At 36.9% G+C, this 23,043-nt stretch overlaps 1 protein-coding gene across 4 annotated transcripts in view; it reads right to left on the bottom strand.

The window, feature by feature from the left end:
- The window catches only part of LOC126849571 (Krueppel-like factor 6), a 307,018-nt gene that overhangs the window by 203,128 nt on the left and 80,847 nt on the right, over nt 1–23,043 (bottom strand). The window contains exon 2 of one of the 4 annotated variants that reach the window (XM_050591524.1): nt 21,895–22,009. The exons of 2 other annotated variants lie outside the window; for them this stretch is intronic. The gene's annotated coding sequence lies outside the window, so the exon portion shown is untranslated. Of the gene's footprint in view, nt 1–2,442; nt 2,732–21,894; nt 22,010–23,043 lie in introns of those variants that run through there. One more of the 4 variants, XM_050591523.1, reaches the window with a different exon arrangement.

Genomic DNA, 23,043 nt, shown 5'->3' on the forward strand with positions numbered 1-23,043 from the left:
AAATTTATAAGCGTATTTATCTCTGGGATCAGTATTTATATATGCATGTGTAAAGTAATTTTGTTCCGTTGTTGCGGATTTCGAAAAATTTATCAATTTCCAAATACTCGGAAATATTTACGCCTCCAATTTCCAAGATAACAAATTCTCGAGCACGAATGTGACCATATTGAAGATATCATGACTATTCGAAATTTATTTTAGTATTCAGTGGCTGATCCTGAAACCAATACAGAATGTAAAATTCCACTGCGCACGTTTCGCCACGTAGTAATTCCTTCCCGGCGATCCGGAACACGAGAGATTTTACTCAAGTTTTCATAAAAGTGCGCAACCTTGCGCCGGTAAATCGATTTATTGCTCGAGGAGGAATATCAAGAGAGACTTTTACCGGCTCGCAATTGCTTCGATCCATAGAATAATATTCCAATAAACATTCAATGTTATTTTTCATCTTTTTCCTTCTTATCTCTCTTATTTTTCTTTTGATACGAGAAGAGACGAGATACTGGACAATAATAAAAATGCCACGATCGCATGCACGATATACTTTCCGACATGACAGCAATAAATTCAAATAACGCGCATATTTCATTTCATGTCTTCCATCAAGTGCCATCATGAAGATACGATCACGATTGCCATTCTTTCTGCTGATAGCATCGTTTGGAGAAAACGATGTACTGAATTTTGACCCTTTGCTCTCCACCCTTTTTCCCCTCGCACGCGAGGTTTCAAAGTTTGATTTTCCCTTCATTACGAAGCATATAAAGCGAGACATTAAAAATCATGACAATGCAAATTTTTTTTCTTAACAAAGAAATAATGATTTACGAGTTATTTACTATTAAAAGCTTGCGATGCATTACTCTGCATCGTAAAGTCAAACTACAATGATTAAAGCTCTTAACCTCTTGCACTCCGAGACGACGTAGGTTAAATGAATTCCGATCGAGTTAATAGTTTTCGTGTTACCCCCTTCTAACCTTTAATCATATCGTAACACGAAGAAAAAAAATTTAATTCATCTAGATTAGCATCATCTCGCATCAGTACAATCGCGCGCGCGACCCTTAAATTGGTTATAACCGGTTGCCAGGAAATACCATATTCTTGCGTGATGATAAAAATTGCGAAGCAATGACATCTCAAAAAAAAATATTCAAGCCCGCTTATCCAATCTGAAAAGCCTGCACGCGCGATATCGTACAATACTTGTAGGTATACCGTAAGAAACGATCGTGTGTGTGTGTGTGTGTGTATACGCAGCTTCCTTCTCCTTAATTGTGAATACAAGTCCTATACTCGCGAATCTCAGAGAAGCTAATCATCTTAACGGCAACGGCGGTTAGTAAATAGCCGGAGATATTGACCGCCCTGAACGTACACGCGGAGCGGTCCGATAAGCACGTCGTAAAGCAGTTAACGAGGAACGCCGTAGGCCGACCACTGATCCATCGCTAATTACGGATGCACCTCGTGTCACGATTACAACGCACGAAGATGCCGGCTGGTGCAAGACAATCCAAGTTCTTATTGACGCCGGGACTTCCGATTAATAATACGTTTCTGGAGTTTATGATAATTATCAGCGAACTGTATCATTACAAAAGATGAATTTAAACGTGAACGAATAATGTTTATAATAAACTTTATTTAACGTAAAATGTTAATGATATATTGAATTTCTTCAGTAATGAAAGAAATTAGTATTTCATTCCGTATATTTAATAATTGAACGTATTAATAACGATATTTTTACAATATTTCCAAAATTAATTCAGAAAATAATGATAGCTACTTATAATTTCAACATATTATAAATTATTCAAAGTATTAAAAATGTATTCACACAAGGCTAATGCAATTTTGAAGCTCCGGTATTAAAGTTATGTTAATAAAAATTCATGTGTTTAGTAAAATTTTTATGCAAAACGCAATACTTGCTATTCATCATATTTAATATGAGCAAAGTTAACGTATTTGAATCTATCAAATGGTATTTTCATATCATATATATTCCACATTTAATATACATGCATTATAGTATTACATGCATTATGAAATCATAAATTTAAATAAAAAAGAATTCTTTGTATATGTGTGTGTGTGTGTGTAAGTGTGTGTAAGTACACGCTGCGCGTGTAGGACTTAAAAGGATCGGTGATCGCATTCGTCATTATCGGTTCGAGCGCGTGCATGATTGATTCGTCGGTTAATTCGCGAACAGACACGTATGTAAACTATAATTCTATAAAATAGTTAATAATGAGAAATACTACTTATAATTCGATTTCCATAAAGAAAAATATTCGTATTAATATATAATACGATACATACATATAAAGATACACAAATATGTATATTCGATTTGAAACGCGTATCAAACGAGACAAATATATTAATTAAAAGTAAGAGAGTAATCGGTGAAAATTTACTCACCTGACGGATTCGCCGTCGTTGACAGTTCAATTCCAAATACGTATTCGTGTTATAGTTACAGTACACAGAAAGTCCTTAGAAAAGCTTTCGATGGCATCTTCTAATCAACTTTAATCTTAACTGCCCGGCAATCACGTTCAACACACATTTGATGTACTTTGAACGAGCGAATAACGCGAAATACGATGATCGTTCAACGCTGTCGATACGCAATCGTCCTATCCTATGGAATTCGATCTTGATGAGAAAAACGTGGAGCGATCTAACACACGTCTAAATTGTTGGGAGAGCACTGCGATACTACTGCTATTCTATACAATGACTACGCTCGAGTCAAGGAAAAAAATAAACAAAGCTAGCGACCTTCGAACATCAAAACACACATTGTCGCTGATGTTGTTACAAATTTAATATATCAATAAAGAACAAAACTAGCTTATCTCATTATTTTATTTTTATATATTTCACTATCGATGCGAGATACTGTATTTACATAATACGAGATACTCGTCAATATTTTTTTTAGCATTCCTGATCATTAATCTAAAATCATAACTCGAGTGTAATGTTATAATACAGTTATAGCAATCACAGTATATATTAATCACAGTGATCAACTCATTCCGTTCCACCCGCGATATGTTTCAGCGCTATTATATCTGCACACCACAAGCGTCCCGACGCCACAAATGACTGCGCGCAACACGTTGTAGGCGATTAAACATCTCGACTTCCAATTCGGTAATTAGGGCATTATATATCCGCATTACATATCCGAAATTCTGGGCACATGTCTGGATATAATATCAATGAAAATCATAAAATATTATAAAATTATAAAATAATTTTCATTTTCATCGTTTATTATTAATAAACGCGTTGCAATATTTATTAAATTGCAATAAATATTATAACTCTTAATTCTATTACGTGAGCAATAAAGTAAATTCTGTTTATGTACAAACAAAAATGACGTAAAATTTAAGCTAGTTTTCGTGATAGTCTCAAGATAGTAAATTAAATTAGAAAAAAGACCGTATATATATTCTAAAGAGAATGATTGAAAGATCGGAAGTGAGTTCTGGTATTTGCTTTACAATATACGAGAGCGCGAATATAAAACTGCTTATTTTTCCGTTTAGAAATGCAACAAAATAAAAAAAAATTAGATACTGCAATTTTTGCGAGAAAAACAAAATAATTATATAATCTCAAAAAATCTTCTTAGCAGGCGTGAAATTTATCTTTGCGCAAAATTTATCTGCTCTTTTTGAAACTTTACGATTATTTCAATTTTGCAGGAATTGCCATGTTCAATGTATGCATGCTAAAGTAATATTAATTATTCGTTCTAAGCGGCAGCGGCGGCAGTCGCCGTTAGAAGAATCCCTCGGTCATTTGTCACTCTGCTATCGATTTCAATTTATCTTAATTGCTCGCGCGATTAGCTCTCTCGCGCCCGAAACACGACGACCGGCTTACAAAACGGGTCCCGGAATACAATCGACATTGTGTCATTACGCGCTCGACGCAACCAGTTCCCTTAAACACTTACTCGTTGCTCGATCGTTCATTAATGAGCTAATTACGAATGCATGAAATTAGGGTAGGCCGACCTCAAGCCGCCGCCGCCGCCGCCTCCCATCTCACCCTCCGCGCGACCGATGCGTATCGATACCACCCCCCGAGGGACGAAAGACCGCTTCTCGTCCCTGCATCCTTCCTCTCTCGTCCGCGCTCTCCCTTCCTCTTTCCCAATATCATTCGCCGAGTCGGTTTCCCCTTTTATGGCGCATAACCGTAGCCATTTTGAGCCGGCCTGGCGAGTAATTCAATTTATAATTGAGCGAAAACCACCGGCGCTGGTGCCATTGCGTCTAGCCGGCAGTCTGTCGGTGCAACTCCGTACGGGTCATTAGTACGTCGGCATATCGACCGTCGTTTCCGCGCAGCCCGCCTGACCCCGCCGCGGCCACTACGACCACTCTCGGCGCGAGTAGTCATTAGGAAATAGTTCCACACTTCTCTCCGTTCGTTCATCCTGGACTTTCTTTCCACTTCGCTACGGTCCATTTTCGACGCGAAAGCTCGTCGTTCGATCAGCATCGAATTGGCCGAATTGTCAGATCGGATTGATGATCGCCGATCAAATGAGCCCGAAAAGATGCGGTACATATCTCGTAGGAAGGAATTAGATAAGGAAAGAAAATTTCAATCGAAAAATAAATAAATCTAAATATGAAAAAAAAATTGTTAAATAATATGAATTTTTTTTAGTCTGAAGTATCACGTGCTACTTTTGCAGCAATTACTTTCAGAGTACCAACACCTATTATAAATTATTGATTATATCGATTCGTCTATTATGTTCACTCATCCCGTACTGTCAATCGCGCGCAGAGTGTCGTAAGATATGCGTACGCACGCGCGCACACATAATCTATACTTTTAACTTTCCGCGGAAATTCGACGATACAGTTTTAACAAAATCTTCGTTTGTTTCATTTCTGCAAACGTAATCTATGAAGGCAAATAAAGGGTAAAAGAAATGCAAATCAAGAAAAGCATCAAGGTTTTTGTATAAAGTAAATGCATTTTGAGTTTAATAGTAACACCTCTTAATAAAAAAAATTTAATAATTTATGTGAATATATGGCAGCAACTAGTACGCGATAATTCATTTTACGATGCAATATCTATTATCCCGGTGAACTTGATAAAAGCGACCTACATATTAACACATCATCTATTTCACAGCCTCGTATACGTTTTATAGTTTAATCGAATTAGGATCATGCGCTAAAATTGATGTAACTAGTGACGAGGAAATAACGACATCGAAAGAAGAACTAACATTCTCTGTTCTCGAATGGCAAGTTGCAACATATGTGAAAGGGCAAAAGCTGCGCGTGACCAACTCTCCCTTTCTTCATCATATCGTCTGCTGCACCTTTTACCCTCTCGCCTCTCGCCATCCCGCAAACAGGCAATGAATCAAAGCAGCCGAATGAGCATTACCGCGACCGTATTGTCCGCGCAATAGAATTTAAACCAGGAGTTCTCTCCTTTCTACGCTAAGGAGAAACTTGGTACGCTCCGCTCGCTGGGCTCTTCATCTCACTCTATCATGGTACGCGGTGGGGGTACATCGCACCCTCCTCCGCCCTTCTAGCCGTAGGTGTCCCTATCCTTCTTCATCGTCCGCTTTTCTCTCGTCGTGGCGTTTCTATGGAAACGGCGCGAGGACCAAAAGCTCCGGTATATCAGGAGAAACGAAGTTGCTCGTAGACGTGGGAAGAAGTGAGAGGGACAGATGGAAGAAGGACGAAAGGATGAACAAGGAGAATGCGGTAGTCCAAGGGCGAATGGTAGATCAGAGAGAGAGAGGCAACGATGCAACTGCGATATGAAAACGCGAGAGCGAGAGAAACGCTACGAGGAAGGACGACATGGAGGGTACCGTTAGAGGCCTCGGCAAGGGAAACTTTGTAGACGCGACATTTCCTGCCAGCGATGCTGGCGCAGTCTCACAGGCCATCGAACCGAGAAAGCGAACGCCGCCTCCGCCGGACAGAGAAACGTTCTCCAAAGTTACCGGAAATGGCAATGACCACGCGCTACGATGTACGTGCTCCACGAAGGCTGCTAAGTAATGTAAACACCGTGTAAATCTACTACGCGGACGGGCCGGGATGTTTCAATCCGGGCGAGTGCATTTTAAATGCACCAGCCGCGTATCTGGAATTTTGAGCGACTTCACGAACATTTTTTTTATTACTATCACAAATGTTTTTATTTACTGAGTATAAATGAAGATTATTTCGTACAGTCCTTTTTTATTTTAAATTTCTTGCTTTACATAAAATTTTCATTCCAGTGTATTTATAAATTGTATTTAAAAAATAAAATAATTAAAAAAATATTGTGTCATAAAATTATATCCTTCTTTCATCACAAAAAATTTCAATTTATAATATTAAATTAAATCTACATATAATTATATTTTTGAGAGATTTTACAGATAAAAAAGGTGATATAATTAATATAATTTTAGTTTTTATTTCTATCATTTAATCATAATTAAATATCGATTAAAAATATGAATAATCAATAGAGATCGTGAATTAGACAACGGATTCTTTAAACTTTAAACGGATACCAATATTTCTAAAATGTCGATATTTTCTTGTTGTCTCTAATTCAGATATCTCTTCATGATAGCCAGAAACTGAACATGTGTAGACACGCGTGTATGCGCCGCGGATTCCATGATATTTGCTCGCGTAGATCCGGATGGATTTACGGTAATAAACTCTCGGGTACGGAGGACACGATTTAAAGTACATATTCGAGTTGTCGGGGCGACATGGACTATTGTTGATATTACGATGCTCTCATACGATCCGACTGGTCAACACTCATGTATCAGGATATCGAGGTTTAATGGATCTTCCAACTATAATCGACTCGTGATGTGAAACGGTAACGACAATAATCGTGATCAGAATATTACATTACAACAATGAGATTGAATATTTATATAAAGTTATTATGTTGCATGATCTCTCTCTACGATAAACATATTACGTAATGAATATCTAATGGATTGACTAGATGAATGTGTAACATTCATCCGGCGATTATTAATAAAACACGTATTTTAAATTTTTTACAATATATATAATGTAGATTATTTTACCGAGTTAATTTATCCACCCATTATAAATGTCGATCCATAGTCTATTATGATGTGATGTGTATAAAAGTATGCTTGTAAGCACAATTTTGAGAATTTATTGTCTTTCATAAAAAGCAGATTTATATTTATGCCTTCCGGAAAGTTTTCAGTGAACGTCAGATATGCCGCGCATTAATTACGCTAAGATTAAATTACAAATTTATGTAAATTCATTATATATCTTTGCAACGTTAAATTTATTACTTTCGGAGCAAAGTACACAAGCTCTTTCGCATTTTATACACATATTTACATACCCGTCGTGAGAGCGGAGCGTTTATGAAAATATTGCGCAAATCGTCGACCACAACTATCATTTTTAGATCATTGAGCGAGAGATAAAATCTATTTTAAACGGATCAGTCATTTATCTCATCTCATTTATTTCGTCCAACGCGATGCGATTCTCGAGCTATTTCCAAAAAAAACGCGCGGATATGAAGACTTGTTCGGCAAAGTTATTCTCGATATTCATCGCGCTAGCAACTTTGTACGAGTGAAGCTGCAGTATCGCTAGCCGATCTATCGATTCCCGATAAATTGTCTGTTGCGTGCGCTGCGGCAAGCCCGTTCGTCTCGTCGACGACAAATTCATGCGCTTTCCCAGAATCGGTCCTAAATCATCGAGATCGGCGGATATCGAAGATCGTCTCGCTCATAAATCATCGAAATCTCACTACGTTCGTTTATGACGGATCATTTTTAAAGATGCGTTTCGCAATTATTGCGTGTCGATATTGAACACGTGAGGGATTAATGTCCGTCTTAATAACGAATCAACGTGATTGGTTTTATCAATCTTAAGTATATATATTTAAGGGATGACTTGGCTTTATCGATGCTCGATGAAGACTTTATTGATAAGAGAACGATACAATAAAGTATGTAACTTTGTAACACTGATCTATATAAACGTTAAATGTAGCGAAACTTCGTTATTGCGTAACTCTTATTATGTTCACATCTAAATCCTGCGACGAAAATTCTTGTTCTCATCTTATGTAAAATGCATTTAAATACAAAACTAGATGCAAGGAAAAATTCACGATGTTTACCATGATAATGTATATAAAACTTGTTGGTTTGTCAATGTTGAGTTTTCGTGATACTATTTATTAAACAAACCGCAGCGCAACATAATGAGATCCTTTTATTTTTACCTCAACCTGTCTGCAACAGGAAATAGGCGACGCGTGGCCTGTTGCGTCGCCATTTAATCCTCGACGTTGACGTATTATCGTCCACATTATATCCCGATAATTATACGCGACTAATGAGAAAATATAGATGCGCGGGCGCCGTGATGTGCGAGCCGAGACTCGTAAAAATGAATCTTTCATGGCGATTTATGATTCATAGTGAATTAACCGGGACGAAAATTTCAAAATGACGGTTCTGCCGAATGTAAATTACCCACCATCATCGAATGACTTTTCCTATTCGATAAGGGACTTAATCGAATTATTTCACAGTCTAGTGACATGACCGATGACAATTACATTCGCTTTATGAAATTCTATGTGCTTTCATAAATGTTAGCATAAATTTTCTTTGAAGAGTATATATAGGAGAGCATCGATATAATTTTTATTAAAAATTAATAAATATATCTTACTTATTTAAAATATATATATTTAAATAATAAATCCATTACTTCTCCCATTAAATACATTTTTTTCCTCTTATCATGAGCATTATTGTTTTAAATATTTTCCGCGACAAACATATAATAACTCTTAATATTGTCTTTTTAATTATGAACAAGGATCAAATCTAATTTTGCTATAGGGAAAAGAAAGGAAATCAAAGTTTGTCATATGATATTTATTTGCGATGGAGACATCTGATGTCGTCAGGTATCATGTTTTATTATACTTGACAAAGTCAAAACAAAACTTTTAAGCACATTTTAACAACTTTTCCAAACTGCTTTTATATAACTTGTATCACATACTTCAATTTTATATTCAGAGTGTGTAGATATTTATAAAATATAATTTTCTATATATAGGACCCTTTATAAGATTTCTACATATATAGATTGCAACTAAAAATGTTGAGAGAATTCCTTTCTATTCTTTTTTGAGAATCTAGGGAATTGTAATACATTCTCTTGCACTCTCTTCTCGGCATCTATGTGCCCATGTGCGCTTCGTATCGCCATTGGAGCGAATCGGCTACCCTTTTTACCTTTGCCCCGGACGATCCCGTGACGCCATCACAGACCCTAATGCGATCCCGTCCATCCTCTATCAGTGCTCCCGCCGCTCGCGTTTCACCATGCCACTCTGCAATGGCTGTCCGGTGCGAAATCTGAACGATCGGCCAATTTGTTGAAAATAAATTTCCGACTGTCGACCGAGATTCCCCGATCACGAAGCTTCGATTACGAGACAATCCCTCACCAGATCCGAAAATAGCGGAAAGAAGAATAATCGTTCCTCGGACATTGCGAGTTTGGATATTGAAACAACAAAAATTTCTAATAATAATATTCGTACGCAAATATATAGAAATAATATTTTTTTTATTATTAAATGTGCGACTAGCATATTATTTCGTAAAACTAATATATAATTAAAAGTTCTGTCCTTATATTTTCACTAATTCTATCGTTTTTGACAATTTAAATAAATAATCTTGATCGTTAAACAAAAGAAAATATCTCAGTTTTAAAATGTCAAATTCACGTGAATTTTTCCCTATCATTTACCGTTAGATTTTTCAAAATTTAAATTTAAAACAAAAGTTTTAAGAAAAAAATGTTTTCTAAGAACAAAAAACAATAATTGAAATGAAATGCACGAGGAAATTCACAAATATGAGCATAAAGTAAGACGCTATCGATATCGTAGCATCTGATCGAAAATATTGTTTATTAAAATTAATTCCATCACTTCGAAATTTGATAATTTACACCATTTCTGATTCGCGATTAAGAGAATTTAGGCGTCATGACGGCTATATAGTACACGTTCGAAAGCGTCGAGAACTAAGGATCGTGAAATTAATACGCAAACACCTGTAACCGTGTAGACCTCGGTCACCGATGTAGATGTATACTGAATATTCCCCGCTTTATAGAGCCTGAGCATAATTACACGTACCAGCGTAAGTTACGCTTAAGTGCGTAATATAATCCTCCGGCATTAACAGTACAATATTATTACACGTGTTAAATTTGATCGCCCGTTATAAGTTTCATGTAGCTTGAGCATCCCTCTGTCTCTCTGTCCCTCCCTCCCTCTCTCTCTCTCTCTCTCTCTCTTTTAGCAATGCGAAATATACAGTAACCCAATGTTACACGAATTTGCTAAACAAATTTGCCACCGATTTTCGTTCTCCAACAAAACTTTTTATATATATCAGAGATATCACTTAACACAGAATATTTGTTATCAATTTTTGCAGTTGCGTCATTAAGCATTCTGAAAATGCGCACAATGTCTTGTGCAATAATTATAGAATTATTCCAGGATAAATACTACGATAAATACTTGAGAATTAGTTTACAGTGAGCTCTCGATGGAATAGAGATGCTGCGCTTATGAATAATAAATAAATATATCGATCGCGCGTATGTCCCTTCGTCGAGAAAGGTTAATATCCGTCATTAACCCCGTTGGCTGATTGCGTCCTAAAGTATCACATGATTGATCATGCAGTGTACTGTATAGTAATTTAATTAGGCAATGAGAATTGAATCTATGTAACATCATAAAGGACAATAAGCTAAATCATGTACATGTCTCGCGTGCATATATGTAATATATAGAAAATCTAAACTCTACATTTAATAATTTATTAAATTTTAAAATTTCGAACAAAATTCTTCCGATTATTACTTTTATTTTATAAAATTATTATAATGTTAAAATGTACAGTTTCCCAAATATTGTTTTGATAAGCAGTCGCGCTTTATTGCATACAATTTTTAATAAACCTTCAACAATTTTACTATTCAAAATTTAAAAAAAAATACAGAAGAATATAGTATACATTATTAGAAAATAAAGATGACAATAATGCTGCTAATCTAGTCTCTTACATGAAAGCACGAAAACAATGTACTTATCTATAATCGTGCAACCATCCAAGAGTTAAATCAATTTTACTCACATCAATAAAACACGCACATTATCACCAGGTAATGTATTAAGTAATAACTTTGGACATAAAAAAAAAAATTAGGAAAATATTCGGAATTTGATCTAAACTGTGTCGTACAGAAAAAAACGCTATTGTATGCTTTGATCTTTTTTTTCATATTATATGAAAAGTGTGAAAATCGATGGGCCACGGAATCACCCGGAAGTGGTCGTGTAGAAATTACCGGCGAAGGCCAGTCGATTGGCCTGCCGGCCAAAGTGGACAGCCGAAAAGCGGAAATTGGAGCAAAAAGTCGGTGTAACCGTTTCTCGCGGGCTGCGTTTTCATACGAACGAGAATCAAACAAAATTGCCGGACCAGTAGCGAATACGCGAGGGTGGACTCTCCATGATTTATGTCCGCGGGGGTGCTGATACAATGGAAGAATAATGAAGTTGGGCTACCATCGTCGCTGCTCTGTCCGACTGGTCCCGACGGCTTAGGTTGGCAAATTAGACAGAGAATATGGGGCGAGAGATTGTCCAACTGCCTGCGAGAGGGGAGTGGTTGGGAAGGGTAGAGATCGGAACGGGTTTGTTGGAGGGTCGGCTCACCGCTCACCGAAGGCACAGAAACAAGGGGCTTCCGCGTCGCGATTACACCAAAGGGATCCATATTGTGAATGTCCGAGTGACTGACTGGATTGCCCACCCTCTCGTGCCCTTCCCTGCAACGTTGCTTTTCTCACCCTGTTTTCTCTCGAACGGAAGACCCCCGCGCGCCTCTCCACCACTCGTCCAATGGCGCGTCGACTGATATTCCTCGCCTGTGAAATCCGTGGAAGCCGTTCATGAATGCAAACGTTAAAACGAAACGGATAATGGCGACGATCGAGAAATCTGAGCACGTGTTGAATGTGGAGCATAAATGCTAAAGTTTAATAAAATATTCGACATATAAAATTCACGTATCTCAATTAATACACTTTTTAAATTTCGTACAAAAACAGAAAATCAAAATATTATAATTAGTTGAAAATTAAATCAACATATGTGCGAGTTGTTGTAAATTAGCAAGTGCAATTATAAAAAGATTTAAAATGACAGTAACAAAATTCAAGAAGTTTTATCTAATACACCACAAATTGATAAACCATATAAATATATTATGAGATTTAATTTCGTCAGAATTTCACTGAACTACAAAGAAACATAATTCTGTAATACAAGGTCTTCAATAAATAAATTTGATTTAGCTCAAATTCAAAGTTATTTTTAAAACAAAATATATGATTAAAAAATATACAGTTTTTTAAAATAACTTAAAGTTTTATGGAGAATGTTTATTTATAATTAAATACGTATCATACACAAAACGCAAAATAAAAATCAGATATAAATACGTTATGAGAATATCAGTCTTCGGAAACAAAAAAATCAATGTAGATACACTCGCGTTTACGCCAATGCGCTCTCACCATCAGTCCCCCTAGAGTGTTCGATTTTTCGCTCTTACTACCGGTTGGGATTGACTCCTGCCACTTCCTTTCTTTATGCTCCGCTAACAATGACGCACCTGTCAAACGCAGCCGAGGCGCACCTGCCAGAATGGCGCCGAGCCCTCCCGAGAACGCGTGCCCATCGCCGTTTTATTCCGAAGAAGAGATGTCATGCGTCGTTTTTTTTATCGATGATGCGACACGATTTGCAAAGACGGCCTCGCATTAATTGCGCCATTTAAATGTCGAATGACAATTAAACTTCGCGCGTCGTCGACGACGATCTGATATGCGCGTTTATTATGCCCTTCGCAGTAATTAGACCATGTCCGTAATGAAAGTTATTACTGTCGTCAATGCGAGCATAACATTTACGACATAATGATGAGATAATTACAAATATAGATGCATATCTTTCTCCGCGCTGTAAACGTCAAAATTTTACATTTATTATCCGAACATTTTTTACCCGTATATAATTCGAGAGAAAGAAAATACGCGCTCGCAGCGCGTTCGTCACATAAATTCACATTTTATAATAATTTTTTTCTTTTTTTTCCCTCGCATCTTTACAAGCACAAGAATGGTTTCGATCGCGACTTTACAAGATTTACAAAGATCTAATGAGACGGGTGTGGATAAGGTTGTCAAAAGAAGAGGAGAAGAAGGCAACATCAAGAGAGAAAACTTTTGATAGAAGAACGCGACAAAAAACGTAAGTTGCAGAGAAAGAGCAAGAACCTCGTCAGCTAAAAAAAAAAAATTGTCTTAACGAACGCGGTGAAAATACCCGACGTCGTTGTTATATCGCGGCATGTTTGACATTGTTTATCGAGGGACTTCTACACTCGCTTATTTCGTCGAGAGAGTGAGTTTTCTTTGAACAACGAAGGTGGTACGGTAAAAGCTCTTGTAAAGTTGTTCCGTTGTCAAAATCGCCTATCGATTGGTTGAATCGAAAGCTCATTCGCCTAGCTCTTGACAAGATTCGCGACGAGTGCAATGAAAATTTGATGAACATCGATTCATGCATTCACCGCATCTTTAATGGTAAATGGATTGTTTTAAGCAAAAAAGAATATCGATACTTATATAGAGTATAGATTGATACTCTTATAGAGTATTTCAAGTTTTCCAGTTTTTTAATTACGGATTTGATTATTTTAGGCAGACAATTATTTTTTAATAAAAATATAATTAAAAGCCATTTTAATATCAAAACTAATGATACCAATAATAAAGCTAAGTATAAATAAAATTAATAATTTTAATATAATAATTTAATATATTACACACAAAAATATATATAAAAATATAATTTTATAAAATGTATAAATTATATAAGCAATTTCATCTGAATATTTCGTGAATACTGTACATAAATATTAATGCACCGATTTGTATGCAATCTTTGCATTTGATTCCGTAGTAGAAAATGACGCGGAGAGAAAAGAATAAAATCAATTGTTTATCTAGTATATCATTTCGTGAAGTTTACATTAGCAAAGTATATTTTTTAAGTGAAATTTCCGTACGTAAGAATTTTTAATATATGCATACTAGCAGGATCCCTTTTTCCCTCCCCCTTTCCTTGAAATCCAGATAGAAAAATGAAAAAGAGAACTATCGTACACTGTTCGAAGCTACGCGCGATATAATCCAGCGCAGAACTTCGACTCGGAAAGTGCATCGATCATCCCGCGCGATTGAAATAGAAAACTTTCCCTCTTGTTGCGATTCCGCGTGTATACCTCATCAAGTATACATTTGGAAGTCTCTCTGTCGCCACCAGTAGCGAACATCGCGGCCTTCCGCACTCTGATTTCAAATCTTCGCTCTTATCTCTCTCAGATTATACGAAGAAGAAGCGTGTACGCGCTTTGCGAGAATTACAATTTTACGAGTAATTCTATTTCTCGTTTCTCCTTCCTTCCCCTCGCCTCCTTTTTCCCTCTCTCTCTCTCCCTCTCTCTCTCTCTCTCTCTCTCTCTCTCTCTCTCTCGGAATTTAAACACTCATCCGATTAAGAGACTTTACGATCCCGCGATATCTCGGTAGGAGAAAACTAATTCAGATTCCGGCAGACGAGTCTCTTCACCGCTAGTGGTTCACCGTCGCTAAATCCGATATATGTTCAGACAGAATAGAGTTAACTAGAGATAGAGAGATAAAATGTCTGTGACCTTGAAACTACAATAGGATAAATACTCGGTGAAACTGACGCGCGACTATCTCAACATACGATACAAGAGTATCGATCCTACAGTTCTCTGAGCGACAAAAGATTCGCTTTATTCGTTCGATTACAGGCTTTTACACGGATCTGAGGGTATCGATGGTATCGCGAGGCTTTATGGGCAATCGTGTAGCGGCAACACGCAGCGGTCGCCCGCATCGAGCGGTGCGCCGATGCCGACCATCCGGTGTGTGCGGTTCCGTGTTTTTTTCGAATAAAACGGAAAATGTTTTTCCGCGCAAACGTTGTATCGTGTACCTTCCGCGGCGCACGGATGAGCGTATACGTATTAAAGATAAATATTCTTGGCTGCCGGCCAAGTATCAGGCGTGGCTTTCGTTCGCTCAGTGGGAAGCAATTTAATGGAATACACGATCGAGGAAGTTCGACACGGAACGCGCGTAGCGAGCCGCTTTCGATAAGCCGGTTAGAAACGCGAAGAATCTGTTGGTATGGTTAGCATAGTTTAGCGAACTTAGAATTACCGTAGAGACGTAGTGCGTCAATGAAGCGCTTAAATATAGCGGAAAAACTCTCTCGGCTTTTGGATATCTTTCCTACCAGCAATTAATTAATCTTATGAAATTTTTATAATCTACTTTTACTTATTTATAACAATTTTACATAATATATAAATAGAAAATGCACAAAAATATGTCATTGTGCTTTTTCGAAACTTCTTAATTATATGTATATTCTAAATACTATATATACACTAAATACTAAGGCGATAAATAATATAAGACATTATACACAAAATTAGCTATTTATATAATCTAGTTTATATTAAAATAAAATGTAAAATCTTGTAATAAAGTCACTTTTTATATTAAATATTATAAATCTCTCGAATGAACTAAATTAAATAATAGCAGATTAAATTTAATCTGATCGAGCCAAGGGAGAATTATTCCCTTTATAACAGTGCGATCGGCTGAATCTCGCGCACGACTGTTCAAGTGTTAATCCATGTGCACACAAAAATCGTCTCGGCCACGATCGTACCGCGAACGATCCTACGTATCCCCTAACCATGCTGCGAACCCATTACGGGATCCATTAGAGATCCCCGAAGCTCTCTACCGTCGAATCGTAGAAAAGTTCGCGGTAACTCAGGTAATTAACGAGGTCGTAGAACTCGTTCATCCCCACGGCCAATATCAGGCTGGGATGGTGGCTGCGCAGATCCGCATCTAAATCGATTTCGCCTGTAATAGGGTCCGATGATCATCGAGTTAATTAGCTCAATTGTCGCCGTGGCACTTTTAAGACGATTACGCGTACCAGAGTTCGTGCGGGCACGATGACGATTACGGTTTCTGCAAGTACTTCCGATATTTATTTATTTTCATTAGTGAGCACGTAATTAAACTTGTACTATTAGACTTTCGCCCAAATGACTATCAAAATTTTTTATCTGTCGCTATCTTGTATTCTAATCGCACATTTTAAAGACTTTTCTTAATTATTCAAAAACTTTTGCTTCTTGTTTCCCCACAATCGATGAATTAAAAATGTCTCAAGATATTTCCTGCATTTTTAACATTAAGTATCTATAACTAACATATAACATGTAAATTTATTCAAGCAAACTCTATTAAAAGTAAAAGGAAGGATAAATTTTCAACATCCGCGCCTCCTTCGCAATTCGCGAAAAAATGTTGGACTTTAAATTATCCATGATTGATCAGCTATTAGCGCTTTGATGTTTTTGTTCAGGAAAAGTCAATTTCAGTTGATCGAAAAACTCGAGTTAAAAGGAAGTGCAGAAAATGCGGAACATCCTGGGTGTGCTAAAATAATTTGAAAGTAATGATAGATCGGAGGCATGTATATATAATATAAAGGAGGATAAAGAAAAACGCCGCAGTGTAAAACAGGTTCGATTAGCTAGTAAATATTCGCATAACAAGTACGAACTTTATTACCTTATTAATATTACATGAAACCATCATACCCTCGGAGCACGCGGCTGAACGCTGCCGATTTATTGCGATTGCAATGTATATACCACCGTATTATAATCAATAATTCAGTTCTCAAATAAACGTCTAGGTGAATTAGTTGCTATCGTTTGCCTTTCTTGTACCGCAAGAAAACTGCTAAATCATAGCGGATTAGAAGGAAGTAAAAAATCTCTGACCTGTATCTCTTTAATTTGGTTTATCTTACTCATCGCATTCGCAGCGCCTTTCAATAAATGAATTCGATTAATTCGTTTCGCGAATAAAATCTTAACTCGCTTTAAATCGTGTCTTTCATCGGGATTAGGTATTGATCCTTTAAATCGATTGCGCACATTTCGTTATTTATGAAAATACTCGAGACGTGTATTTTGTGCGATAATATCTCGTCGCTAAAACGATAAGGTTTTCGCTACACAAAATCGAAAGAAATATAAATCCAATTTCCGATGAGATTAACTCCTCTCTACAACAAATGCGCGAATTATTGTCGCGCACTCTCGTCGTTACATCTGACGAGATAAAATCATATCAAAGACCAACTTTTCACGTGGTTCCCGTGGCACTTTCTCGAGAGCCCTCATTTTTCTTCAGCGATTTATCGATACTGTTACACCGATGAACCTCTTCACCTTCGTCTCACCGACGAATCTGTGATAGTCGACTTCATGATACGTGACATTAGTATATAATTTACCGATAAATCGTCTCGAGGCCTCGTGAATTGCGACCAAATATCTATCTAATATTTGCACACACACACACATAAAAATTGATATTGTGTGCACACTTGGAAGCCACAATCTATTCCAGTATACCCCATACTTATTCTTTAGTAAGATATGTACACTTATTTATCTGTATCTCTTTTTATATATTATATATATTTATTTATTCTCTTTTAAAAATTTAAGAGATATCTATATTAAATCAATTATTCTATTATTATGAAAATTACATTACATACATAACATCAAATTATTTTTTTAATAACATAATAAAAAATTGATTAGTATTAGAATCGTATAGCGTATCAATTTAAAAACGGCATGTCTCTAATAGAGTCAACATACTATTGTTACTTTTGGAACACAGTGTATATGATAGCCATGGAAGCGTTTGCAAGCAGAACCATCCAACGACTACACGTACGATCGCCGGATATTTGATCCTTCGTCACAGAGGACAGAGCCTTTCGTCGCGGTTTGCCAGGCCACTTAAGTTTCCGCCAGACAGCGTTTACCGAGTTTTACTGCAGTACGAGTGGCGGAGAAAGCCAACTAAAAGTTCCGAGAGCCGTGGAATCGCGACACAGTAATCCTGCGGATAATGCGCGATAAGTCGAGGAGGCTGCTTGATCGCATCTCGAAAGTTTCGCATCAGTTAGTGCACACTTATGAGAGAAGAGAGAAACAGCTTCCTATTTACATGATTTATATAAGAATAAGAAAAAAAAAAATAGTACACTTTTACGATAATCCCGTTATTATGTATGTAATGTTATTTTAATTTTACGTTATATCATAATTTTTATCGTACCTTTTGTAAGTGAAGTATAAAGAATCACACTCTTACATGACAACTATAATATTCTGAGATAATATCACCATTCACAACATTATGTAACTTTAGCGTTTATCGTATGCAAAATGTTACTGCAATGAAACATTATCTATCCGATATCAAAGTGCATTAAAGTAAATGTAAAATAAAAAATTATTCGCATAAAATGTTGTTACTTGTGGAGAGATAAAAAATTGACGACTGAAAAGTATTACAACTAATAACTGTGCAATTTCGGTAAACCGGATGGAAATTACAGGTACGCTTGTATTTATCAATAAGTAATATTATATTATCCACGGTTTACGTAGAAATCGCGGGTCGGTGGAATAATGCGGTCGATGCCGGCCGGTAATCACGATTACGCGGCGACCGGAGAATTACGGTATCGAACGAAAACGGCCAACAACGACGGGAGTTAAAAATGCGTCAGTCCATTAGAAGGAAATAATTTTTTTCGCCGGACGAGGTTGTTGAACTATTCAGCAGAGAAAGAGGAAACGTGGAGCAAGAAGTGAGAGCGGAAACGGGAACGAATAATCGGATTATTAATAGTTTGGCGATACATCGAGAGTGCTTTGCACTAATACCAACAACGGTAGCAATCAATTGCATATGACCTCAAGCTGGCAATACGATCAATCAGATACTATACGCGCATATAACGTTTTATCAAATCCGTTTCAAACTTGTAAATCCATATATATATATATATATATATATATATATATATATATATATATATATATATAATAAATGACTCGCATTTAAGAATGTGATATTCAATACCGAACGATAAATTAGCGAACTTATTAAGTCGAAAATGAAAAAAGATTGAAAAGAATACTTACTACATTCGATTCGTATCGTACAATATATTCTCTCTTTCTCTCTGTATTATATATAGATAAATTTTATATATGTAGATATAAAGTTTAATGAAATTTTATTGTAAAAAAGAGCTTATATAAAAAATTAGCAATTATAAAAAGATATTAATGATGCTTATAAATATGAGCTTTTGCTTATTTGATTGTTCGTGTTCAAATTATTAAGTTGTTTTTATTGCTCTTTGTGTCTTGCACAGAAACCAAATTTAAATTTTTATTAAAAATACAATTATATTACTTTAAATGTGTTGGAAATATAAAAATGAGAGTTTAGTAGTTGCTCACTGAATATACTGAATATCTAAATTAGCGTACATCGAATCAAGGCCCGACCAAGAAGAAGTTAACGGTGGGGGCGTTCCGAGCCTTTATGAGATTTTCTCCGACGCTTGAAAATTCTCGAGACGACTCTCGACACATTTCCCGGCGCGAGCGGACGCTGGGCGTCGGGTCGACTATTAACGTCAGTCCGGATCCCTTTCCCTCTAGAGCTCGCGCCAGCGGCGAAACCCGAAAGGAAAACCTGCTTACGCTCAATAATAAATCAGGTAGGGAGCTTTGTTCCGCCTAGCGCACTTTCGGAATATCCGACAGTACGATACAAGCCCGATGCCGAAGATACGGGGGCTATGCATCGAACGAGGATACTTGATCAATAATAAATCAGTAAGGTCCGCGAAACTGCCTTACAGTCGTCCGGTTTTTCGACGCGGCAAGCGAGGAATAAACTGCTATTCTTCCTACACTCGACAACTATGACGAATTTTAGATTTTCTCGTACCGAAACACAGTGTAGTGTGTGTCTCGTAGTCGGCAAAATAAAATTATTAAAAATGGATAAGTGCAGAAAAAAATCGACAAAAATTACTTTAAAAATCAAATATGCACACAACTAGAGAGAGAGCTTTGTCTGATTCTGTTCAGGCATAAATAGATACCATTATGCAAGCGTTGATAGAAGAAAATAATTATTTCGCTATCAAATGCATTCTTATAAATATATTAAATGTGCGCATAATGGAAATTTCACTAATACATCCTTTCAAATAATATCACGATTTTTAAATTGTACGGAATGTATCAGTACGAAATCGATCGGCTTAAGCGATTCGTCGCTTAATTGGCTTCTGAATTCCTTCTTTCTAGGCCGCTCTATATATCAATGTAACGCGAGTTTAGCGGGTATTTCCGAGAAAAAACTCGTTGACTACTCTTCTTTCTGTCGCACTTACGTGCTGAATTATCAATCGTTCGACGCATCGATCATCGGACTTGGTTTTTCGCTGCTCTCACCTTTTCTTCTCATCATTTTTAGTTTGTCAGTTCGACCGACACGCACTCGCGAAACACGTTACGTACAACCAATATACAAACAGAAAGAAAACAAGTTTTTCAGCAACCGCATATGTAATATATATATATATATAGTCGTAAAATTTATAGCATGTTTTTGTATAAACACGACCGAATAACTATCTGAAAATATTGATTGTAAATGTCGTACGTCTCATTACAAAACCCAATTCTACTTTAAAAGGTTTCCATTACATACAATTGTATTTTCTGTTTACAATTATGATTAAGCATATTCAATTCCGATGATTACAATTCAAATATTTGCGTTGCGACTTTGTGATTTTTATCATTATTATTGAAATAATGCTATCGCGTACGTGTAATCGCACGTATTGCTCTTAATCGATAATGGCTCGAGAGAATTTGTATTCTCGTCGATTTTGTATATTTCACGTAATGCCTCTCGTAACGAGAGCGATGGTAATAAGCGGTTGAAAGCTAAACGCGTTTCCCGGAAGAAATCGGATTAGCGGATGCACGAAGCTGTGTACAGTTAATAATTCCAATTGTTTGCGGCACTTAATAATATATTTGTGCTTTATTTGTCGAGATCTTTTCGTAATTTCAACAATGATATTCAAATATTCATCGCTGGCAAGATCATAAAATAGTTTCTCGATTTGTATTTTGGTCAACATAATAATACTGCCGGGAAAACGAAAAATGAATATCGATTCAATTTCAATGCCTAGCGCGGATTAGCCAAAATCATGTCTTCGTTAAGGCCAGCAAGATTAATATTTATTATCAATATCCCTATATTATTAGTTAATTAGGTATAAATATTAAAAGATTATAAAATGACGAAAATGATTTCATTGAAACGTTAGTATCAACAATATATCAACGATTGTAAATCTCTTGTTGAGCATAACCATAAGATTTAATTATTATAAAAATAATATTATAATTCTTACATTTTTTACTAGAGTTCCTATGAATTTATTATTAAATTTAATTTGACACGCTTAATTCGCGTGTCAATTTTAGAAATTTGAGAAATGTCGCTCGCATTTTCACCGAGAAGAAAATTGAAAGATCGGACAAGAAGGAAGCAACGTTGCATGAAGATCGCGGAATAATTTTCGCGATTCTCACGTTCCTTCGTTACCTGTTACCTTAACGTTCACATTCAAGCTTCCAAGTTCTTCTTCGTTCCTTCTCTGGCGAAGAAGACCAGACGCTTCGATCGATCAACTCCCGTCGAGCACGCTGTCAATTAGTCGGGCTTACCTGCAATCAAAAAAGACGAAGGAAATTAGATGTAATTACTGGTGTCGAGAATTGCGCGTTTAATAGCGAAAATAGCATCGCCGAGCAGCGATGCTCTAACCGCGCTATCGCTCTCGCATCGTTCCGGTTTACCGCTTCGATGCTATTCGACATGGGACTGGGGGGGTGACAATCTCTCTCGCGAACGTGTTCGAAATTCGCGCGTATCGCACTGAAAGTGAATAACTCGCAATTAAACGGCTAACGGAAAAGCGCGGCTTTGTCGCAATTAATACTATTAATTAAAATCGCCACGCGATCATCGCGAGGAGAGCGAGGGACCGGTTGCAGGAGCACTCGCGGAGAAAGAGAGTGTGGCGTGTTGCTGAATATAAAATAATTCCCATTAACGAGCTCTCTTACGAGTAACGCACGCTCACAGGCTCGCGAGTGACGACTATTAAGCCGTGCTTTTTTAATGAGTGCACCTTCCATGAGGGTTTTTCTTGCCGTACCGGATTAATAGCCGTCGGCCACTTTACGGTCGTCGAGTGCAATTCGCTTTGTCGTGGCGTGAAGCGTGGCCGTCGTTGCTCTTCTCTTTCCGACTACGGAACAACTTACTTTGAATTTGTCGAACGTCGCTGTTATATTATATTCGCCATGCAGAGATAACACGCGTGTAAAGAGAGCAGCGTGAAAAATAGAGCGCCGTGTATCGCATACTTGAATGACGATTGCGCTCTCGCGCAAAATGCGCACTTAGATTCTTCAATCTTTCCAAGTCTTTTGTATTTCTTGTATTTATTTCTCGTGTGAATATTTTACAAATGTCAAAAATATGTGTGAAAATACATGAAATATTTTGTCAATTCAAAGGTGTCTCTTTTTTTTTCCTCTCTTCTCACCGTAACGTATGTACGATTTTAACAACTCGAGTTTCGCAAACTGATAATATACCTATATCGGTGTACTGTTACTTGATTGCAGCGTGTTTGTAGATAAACGAGTCGATAAGATCGCTAGCGAATTACGTCGCGAAGAAGCTTGTAGCG

This window comes from Cataglyphis hispanica, chromosome 5, assembly GCF_021464435.1.
Source record: "Cataglyphis hispanica isolate Lineage 1 chromosome 5, ULB_Chis1_1.0, whole genome shotgun sequence".
Lineage (NCBI taxonomy): Eukaryota > Metazoa > Arthropoda > Insecta > Hymenoptera > Formicidae > Cataglyphis > Cataglyphis hispanica.